The following is an 8,781-nucleotide window of genomic DNA, read 5'->3' on the forward strand; positions in this document are numbered from 1 at the left end:
ATGACTGTGAGCCACGAGAGAACTGATAAGATCACCGTTCTGTGTTTGCTCGCTCTTAAACTAACCCCTATGGCTATAACCTCAGCCTGCCGGTCTTCACTAATTTGATAAAATTCCTCCTACATCTTCACATCACGCTCCAGGAACATATAATGATCCAAAGCAGGGAGTTTCATGCCATGTCTCCAATGGGAGGTAAAACTGGCAGTCCTGTAGCGTGAAAGCACGTTGTCTCCTGGCTCTAAATTTCAACTGACCTGAAAGAAAATTAACTTAATAGCCTTGTAAATATGTGTTGTTGTTGTTGTTGTTGTTGTTGTTGGTTTTTTCACATCCTATGAAAACAAGCCAGAAACTACTATGGAAGATTAATTCCAGCTTTTGAAAAAGAGAGCTTAGCACAGTATTAGAAACTTGGATTCCAACCATCATGTTTTCTCATAAGAAAAAGTGATTTGTAAATACATACAATTTCTAAAATTTTCCCAACCTCTTTGATTTTCTTTTAGCTAATAAGACACAGTGACACGATAGAGCAGAATTAAAAATTTTGCTTTTTGATGTTTATACTCAAACTAGATGCAGCCCAGCTACCTGCTTTAGGAAGTTAGAAAAGTTGATGTTTAAAATTTAAGTGAGCAATTGCTTCCAAAGTTGTGTGTGTTTATGATCCATTTATTCATTTAGATCACGAAACATCAGGCTTAGAAAGGAAATTGTTGTCGCCAGTAGTTTTAAATTTGGGTAATGGTTTGGCAAGGCTATGAAAAATGGAGACAACATCACTGTGTCACACAACTTTGTTTTAAAAATGGGACATCTTAATAAATATAAAATTCTTTCCAAACAAACATATCCATGTCTGATTTTGTTTGCTTTAGTTTTGGTTTAACTCTGGTAAAGATTTGCTTACGGGTAAACAAGAAGAAATACCATCAGTCAGATGCGTCTTCCACCAGTGTTTGGTGGAAAGGGTAATGAAAAGTTATTCCACGTCTCACTTTTAGCTTTTAGTGAGACGTACATTGAAGGGGTTTCTAGCACATACTGCTTGTTTAATGTACATCCAGACATCTTCTTAATAAGATCAAGCTCTAACTCAGCACAGGACCTTCCATTTCTTAATTCCCAGCTGGTCCCTGGTGTGTTTTTTAAGTCACTCTCATGTTCAAGGACCCAGTTCTGATTGGGCTTTAACATTTCGTTCAAGGACTCTCCAATGCATGGTAAAGTTCACGGCTCATTCTGTGATGGTGAGCTTGCAACGTCCTGTTGCAGCAAAGCATGCCCTAACCATGACACTCCACATCCTTGCTTCACCATTGGTGTGATGTTCCTCTCCTGGAATGCTGTATCTGGTTTGAGGTGAGCATTTTATCTTTTCTGGTTTCCAAAAAATTCAGTTTTGGACTCATTTCTCCAAATATTATTCCAGAACTCCCTGTCCCCGTCTACGTTCTTTCTGGCAAACTGTAGTCTGGCCTTCATGAAAATATTGGTTTCCTCCTTGCAGACCTTCCATGAACATAAAACTGGACTACTCTCTACCTCAATTTCCATGCAAACTTAGCAAAAACCTTGCCATAATTGGCTGCAAATACAGGTACCTATTGTTCCTTCTTTTATCCATCTAAGATTATATATTAATTTATATATCCATAATTTCTGCACTCTGTGAGCACTTGAAAACACAACTCAGAGTCCTTGTTTGTGCTTACACTCCTGGCCTGTAAAGCTGATTATTCCAACTAACTGTATAGCAAGAGTCTGCTTTTGGACAAGTGAGAACTAAATCTCTCATTTTTGCACATTTCTCTAAGTGCCTTTTGACCGACTTTCAACATGAGTTTGCTTAGACGGCAAGCTCATGGATGCCCCAGCTCCTATGGCCAACCAAGTTGACAATTATCTGAATCATCCTCCTCTTGTAGACTATTTTTCAGAGAATCGAATGGCTTGTTTTTAGATTTGTTTGTAAAAGTCTCTTGATCCCTTCATCCACTCAAAAACGGCTACTGTTGTCTTTCTGGAGGTCTGTCATAAGTTTTTTCATTTTATCACCATGTTCACTTTAACTATAGGCATTTCTTGCACTTTTAGGCTGGGCTAGTGAGAGTGAGGATGTTCCTTTTACTCCTCTGTCACAAACCCAAAAGAAGAAAAAACACAATTTATGTTCCTATGTAAAATTACCTCACATTGGAGTTATTACTTTGTAATAGGAATACCACTTCCTGAGTTGCGTTTGAATCAACTCATCCTGAAGTGTTAAGCAAAGGGGAAAGTAGACCGAATCTGTGGAATGAACTGCAGATGTGTCTTGACATTTCAATTAAAGTACAGTTTCCATTAAATAGCCATTTACACATCCTGACTTTACTTTCAAACACCTCACTAATCCTGACCTTTAGTCTTCTTAGCATCTTAACTGCATACACACCAAAGAGTCTTGTTCTCATGGTGTTTCGCTGGTTTTTGAGTCTCTGATTGGTCCACCACCGGTCAAGGTCAGTCAGACTGAAAACGAGCCGAGTTGAGTCTTCGTAGGACTCTTAGATGCATCTCGAGGAAATAAATTAAAACAGAGAAAACAGTAGAAGGATTATTAGGCCTTAAGTTGCTGATCACAATGTCTGAGCTTTAACTAGACTCCTTCTCCCCAGATGCCCATCTCCCCAAAGACAATTTTTACAGCGTAATTCACACCCTGGCTGTGAGCCAATGTAGTAAAGATGATGGCTCATATTATCTGTGTGAACGTGTTACATTTGAATTCATTGTGAGAATCTTCACCGATTTTTTTTTACAGTCTTTCTGGCCTCTGAGAAGTGAATATGTGATCAGCTACACAAAATGGCTCAATCTCAAGCTGTTGTGTTTGTAATTAAGTATTCCCTTCTGATTTGAAAAAAAAAAGATATTTTGAAATAAACCAGAAGTTTAAAAAATATATTTATTTGCATATGTTTTCCATAACCATCTGACATATGAGATGGTTTTGATTGCATTCAACATTCTCAGTTCTACATCTGAGATTTCAGGAAAAGCCACTCACTCACCTATTCCAAAACTCTCTCTGCAGGTATTTAGGTTAATTTTGGAGTATTAATAATCACACTTTTGCTGAAAAACAAAGTCAGAGATGCCCACTGCCTGGGGACAGTGGAGAGCCCTTTCTTTCTGTGCCTCAAATTCCTTTTCTGATGATTTCATAAATGGATTAAAGGTCTCACTAATCAAAACAAAGTGTGGTGAATATTTGATCAAAGCAAAAATAATTACGTTTCGGTTTGTACTGGATTATTTCTTCTGCGCTAAAGCTTTTCTTGATCTGGGATACTTCTGATGCCAATAAATGAACAGGGTGGGATTATTCTGTTCAGGTATTAGGGTGACAAATTTTCTACATTGTCACCCTAAGAAAAATGTGTCCAGTTTTTAATTGTTACAAAACTCTGAAGCTTGTGTGTTAACCAAGACCAAAAGGCGGCTTCATATTACATATGTTCATGTGTCAGACTTTGTTTTTATAATGTGGGTTTAACGTTTACAATCTGTACAGCATGTTGGGCTGCTTTTAATGTGACGGGTGCTTTATAAATACATAAAATTGACTGACTGAAAACTGTTAATCATCAAATGAAGCCCAACAGCCTTTTAATTTAGTAATAAATAAGAAGATGCAAATTAGTCCAGCATTATTAGCTGAAGATACATTTTCTCAAAGTTGGAATATGTAGCTTTTGTAAAATATGTTTTTTACGTCTTTGTTAAATCTTTGCCTAACATAGTGACAGTATAGTATGACAGTATAGATAATTTGTGAAAAAAATTATCTGCCTTATCTTTGTGCTAACTTCATAAACACACAGCTCTGTCAGAAACAACCAATCAGAGCCAGGAAGAGCACCTGAGTGCTGTCAATAATGCTTGTGAATGTGTTCCTCACACCATCTCCCTTCCTCTCCTTTGCGCTACAACTTCTTCCCATCAGCAGAGCCTGCTATGGATGCTCTGGCTTGTTAGCATAGCCACCAGTGGAGGTAGATCAACACTTTTCCTGTAACTGTAAGTTGTTCCTCTGCCATTAGCACATTGAACATTAAGCAGTACATACACAAGATTGATTGTCAGCCCTAAGACACTCCTCCTCAATCTGATTGGTTGTTTTAATCAATTTGATCAATTGAAAAATGTTTTTGTTCATTTATTTATTCATTTATTTTATTTGAGTGGTGTAGCCATCCCTTATGGAACGACACCCTGGTTGGCAAGCCGTAGGGCTCTTATCAACGATCATCACTGGTGGTGGAAGACAAGTCACCACAGTACTAAAACAGCTCACAGATTTATTTTCTGATTATTTACACTCGTAAAGAAGAGTTTGATGAAGACCTTTAAGCTTCCCAAATACCCATCTTGACCTGCTAAACCATTTAAGACCAGTGACACAATAACTTCCTGCTACGCTCTCAAAATAGCAAACGGCTAAAAACAAACCACACATTCTACGCAAGAAAATGGCTCTGCATTTACGTGACTCACTGCTGAAATGAATCGTGCCATTTCAGTGATAGCTTTGCAAACAACTGATACTCATTTCTAAAAAGCTAACTACACATACGATGAATTATCAACTGCATATACAGCAGCATTCCTCTGTCATTGGCAGCTGCAGGAAACCAGCCTTTAACCCATGTGGAAAAAGAAGCCCATTCTTCTGCTGCATGCTGTTTAAAAGCCAAACTTTCCCAGAGGTTACTTGTCAACCACATTACTGCGCTGTAGGCTGTCACATGTTCTCCCAGCTAACAGGCAGGCATCCTCTGATGCTTGAGGACATTTAGCTTTTGCCATCACTGACTGTGTCGCGTCTCAGTGAGGAAAACAACCAGAGATCACATCCTGGCAGTTGGAGCCGTCTGATCTTGGGGCATTTTTCCAAAAAGTTGCCGACATTAACATGCAGTCCATGCAACATGCACAGGGGAGCAGTTAAAGACCCACATACTCAGAGAGTTCAGCCTCATTGGAGGATTGCTACAATGACACACCAGCAGTTGATGGCTTCAAACAGCTCATTTAAAATCATGCAGGATTTTCGACCAAGTCCTTTTAAAACCACCTGCCAGTCCCTTAGTTTTATGGATGCGTTTGTGATAGCAGATGTCCAGCCATTAAATACACCATGCACACTATTTATTTCAGCTCGCAAACTTATTTTAAGCCATATGATCACGTTACTGCGATCTTTCTTAGGAAGTTGTAACATCACAGTTAGTTTATTGTTTATGCCAAGCCGGGAAGGAATCAAATACAGGACAATATTGTGTCGTTTATTTATGAAGCAATATTTTTTTATTATGTCAGTTGAATAGGGAATTTCCTCATTTTTGTCAATAACTTCATTGTCCCTGTAAATGAAAAACATTCCCACAGCATGGTGCTGCTTATGCCATGTTTTAACAAGAGGCATAGTCTGTTCAAATGTGTAAACAAGTTTACTTGAATGACAGTTAAAGCTTTAATATGGATTCTGGTAAGCCCATGGTGGTTGCACTGTATGGAAAACCTATAAAGACAGCAATTCTGTCAAGTTTTAAACATTCCTTGTGAGTTTTTAAATTAGATCTGCTTATTTAGGAGTGCCACTATTCCCATCTCTTTAAAGTAAAGTTTAGAGGGTGCAAACTAAAACCTGCACCAGTGGGAAAGGTAACAAGAAAATCTCTTTATTTTTAACAAAATATCTGAAAAGAAAATGCTCTGTGGGAATAAAAAACTAAAATGCTTTAATCTTTTTTAGATTTTATGACTTAAACCTTTTTTAATGTTGTTACATTAAACGCTTTCCTGTTTTGCTTTTTTTTTTTTTACTCGCTAGGCGCCCTTCTTGTAAATCCTTTATAGCTTCTAAACGCCACACCCAAAAGTGGAGTTGGTTAAGCACTTCATTCCTTGCTTCATCAGAAACTCAAAGAACAGGCGTGTGAAGAAAATGGGGACATCCTTATGACAACTTCTGTTTTTCAAAGCAGTTGTGCTCATCTAAATACTTATTATAAGTTTTGCCAGTATTTATTAACTTAAGTGATAGAAATACACTGAAAGTAAATAGAAAACAGGAGAATTGGTTTCTGTAGCCTTCTGTAAAATGTTTTTTTAAAAAGTGTCTTCAGGGGATCAAACCAGACGCAGGATACAGGAAGTGATGGTTGCTACTCGTTTTTTTTTTATTTACCTCAGGAGTTGACATTTGATCCAAACCGAACCTCAGACGCTCCAGATAAGTTAAAAAGCCATTATGATGTTCCAATCTTAGTGCTCTGGAAAAAACACATTGTTTTGCTTTTTACAATTTCAAACTATATGGGATATTCATTTAAGATGGTCTGTGTTGAATATAATGTAGGGAAACTTTTTAAAAGTGCAAACAGTTTTAACTTTGGTCATTTTTTAACTTTAGAAACATGGCAGCCATGTTGGATTTTGATGTTGGAGTTTTAAGGAAAACGCCAAAGTTCTCATTTGGATTTCTGATTCCAGGGATCTTCCTGGTAATTTCTCCAGCTTGAAACTTTAAGTAAAATCTGAAAGGAGAACTAAATAGGAATCTAGCATTCAGCCATACATTGCCAATGAATGATAATCATTTTATATGAAATAAAGCAATGAACTGTTGACACTAATGATTCTGTTGTGGTGCTTTAAAAAATTTGTGTTTACTAAGTAAATACTAAGTTTTACTTTTTATACAAATTCTGAGAGTCATTGGTTTATAGTAAATTCACTCGTGGGCCTGGAGCAAAACGCTCTCTGCAGAAAAAATGTATTATTTATTGGAAAGAATTTTTTTATATATATGATTATGAAAAAGCATATTAAAGCCCATCCTGCAAAACTGAGCTATCATATGAATCTAGGGACACTGCTTAGATATATATTCACAATATTTTTCTTTCCTTGATGGCAGAGTTAAATAGCTTTCTGAGAATTTGATTTTACATTTGATTCTATGAATCAGAAGTAAACATGACAAAAAAAAATCGGAAGTATTGTGTGGTTTCATCAGTGGTACTCATTGTGTATAACTCTGAGTCTGCACTTGCTATCATTTCTGAAACCAGAAGCAAAGGCCGACATGTTCCAAAAATGTGCCCTTTCAAACTAACACAGTCACTAATTACTTATGCAGTCTGCCCACATTTGAAGAAGACATCATGGTAGCTCTTAAGGGAAACCGCACCCATATTTAACTGTATTTATGTAAATCATAGCCAGAGCAAAACCATGACTGCTTACATTATGCAGATTGCATAAAAGAAAATAAAGGATCAAAAAAGGTGGTGGTAATTTTGGTGAGGACACCATGCACTGCTGCCAATGCAGGCAGGATCGGGGAATTGACTCGTCTTTCTGTCGTCTGCCTGTTTTTTTGAGGAGGGGTTGTGTTGATACACACTTTATATCAAGACTGATGCTTTCTCGCCTTTATTTCTGTTATGAGTCTCCGCGTACAGCAAATGAAAGCATGACCTTTCAAACTCGAATTACAGACCAATGAAATGATGAACATGAAGGTGAGCTTATCGTTTATCAGCTGCTCAAAGGTTGTTTTCAGAAAATGTTAACTTATTGAATATGACTGTACATACTTCTGTATTGTTCTTAACTTTACAGGCAAGATCCCTTTGTGTCGCATTTCTTAGTGGAGCGGTGACTCTTAGAGCTAACCATGTCCTGGTGTGGCGGGTTGCTCTCGGCTGGCCTATTGGTCTTGTGGTTGCGTTGGTTTGGCTGCAGGCACTAAGCTAAGCTTTGGTGGGAACCTCTCTGTGTTGACCTTTCTAAGGTTTGTTCTCCAGGTGGATAGTAATGGGCCTTCCCTTCCTTGGAGCCTCTGAGAGCCGGAATTTGGATAAACTGGTGTATAAATGACCACTGCCTCTGATCCTGAGCTCAACAGAAAGCTGGTGTAGTAACAAAGTAGGTAGTTCATTTAAATTAAAGCTTACTCTGGCGACCAAGGCATTGCATTAGCTCAATAAAAATAGAAATAAGCAAAAATAAAAGCATGGCACACCTGGATTACATGTTCTTTATCATAAAGATGCAAGAGTATGAAAACGATTCTACGTTTTCTCGGGTTTCAAATACTGGATTTTATGGATGTAAAAAGGGAGTAACTTTTTGGCTGGTGTCAAGGGTGCCAAGCAAACTTATTTTAATAAGGCAGTCAATCAATTTAGTGAGCTCTTCAAATTACTCTGCTTGGAAAGACACGTCTAACTGAAGGTCATCAGCATATAAAAAAAATTAGTTAAAAGTCTAAAATATATAAAATATAAATCATAACGGGCCAAGCATTGAGCCTTGGGGAACCCCAACAGGTCACAGAGCTTTCACATAGGGTCATTAATAAAGTTGTATTTAATGTGATATCTGGGGAAGGCTGATTTATGCTCACTTAGTTTTTCTGCAAATTATTTTGGAAAACATCACAAGCAAAGACCGGAGTATGACCTGCAGAGTGAGTTGGACCAGATGAATGCAGAAGAAAGTTAAATCATCCAGAACATTTGGGGAATTCTTTTGCGGTTTTAGGAAATACGTCATCAGCATGAATATTTAAATTGAGACGGACAATTTTACTGGGGCAGTTTTGTTGTGAACATGGCATTGAACGTGTGCATGATATACTCATGCCATGTTCAATTATGACATGAGTGTGAAAGAATTTTTTAAAAATTGTAGACGTTTCCCAATTTAGGCTTTTTTTTT

This window comes from Poeciliopsis prolifica, unplaced genomic scaffold (genome assembly GCF_027474105.1).
Source record: "Poeciliopsis prolifica strain line A6 unplaced genomic scaffold, Auburn_PproV2 SCAFFOLD019, whole genome shotgun sequence".
NCBI classification, from domain to species: domain Eukaryota; kingdom Metazoa; phylum Chordata; class Actinopteri; order Cyprinodontiformes; family Poeciliidae; genus Poeciliopsis; species Poeciliopsis prolifica.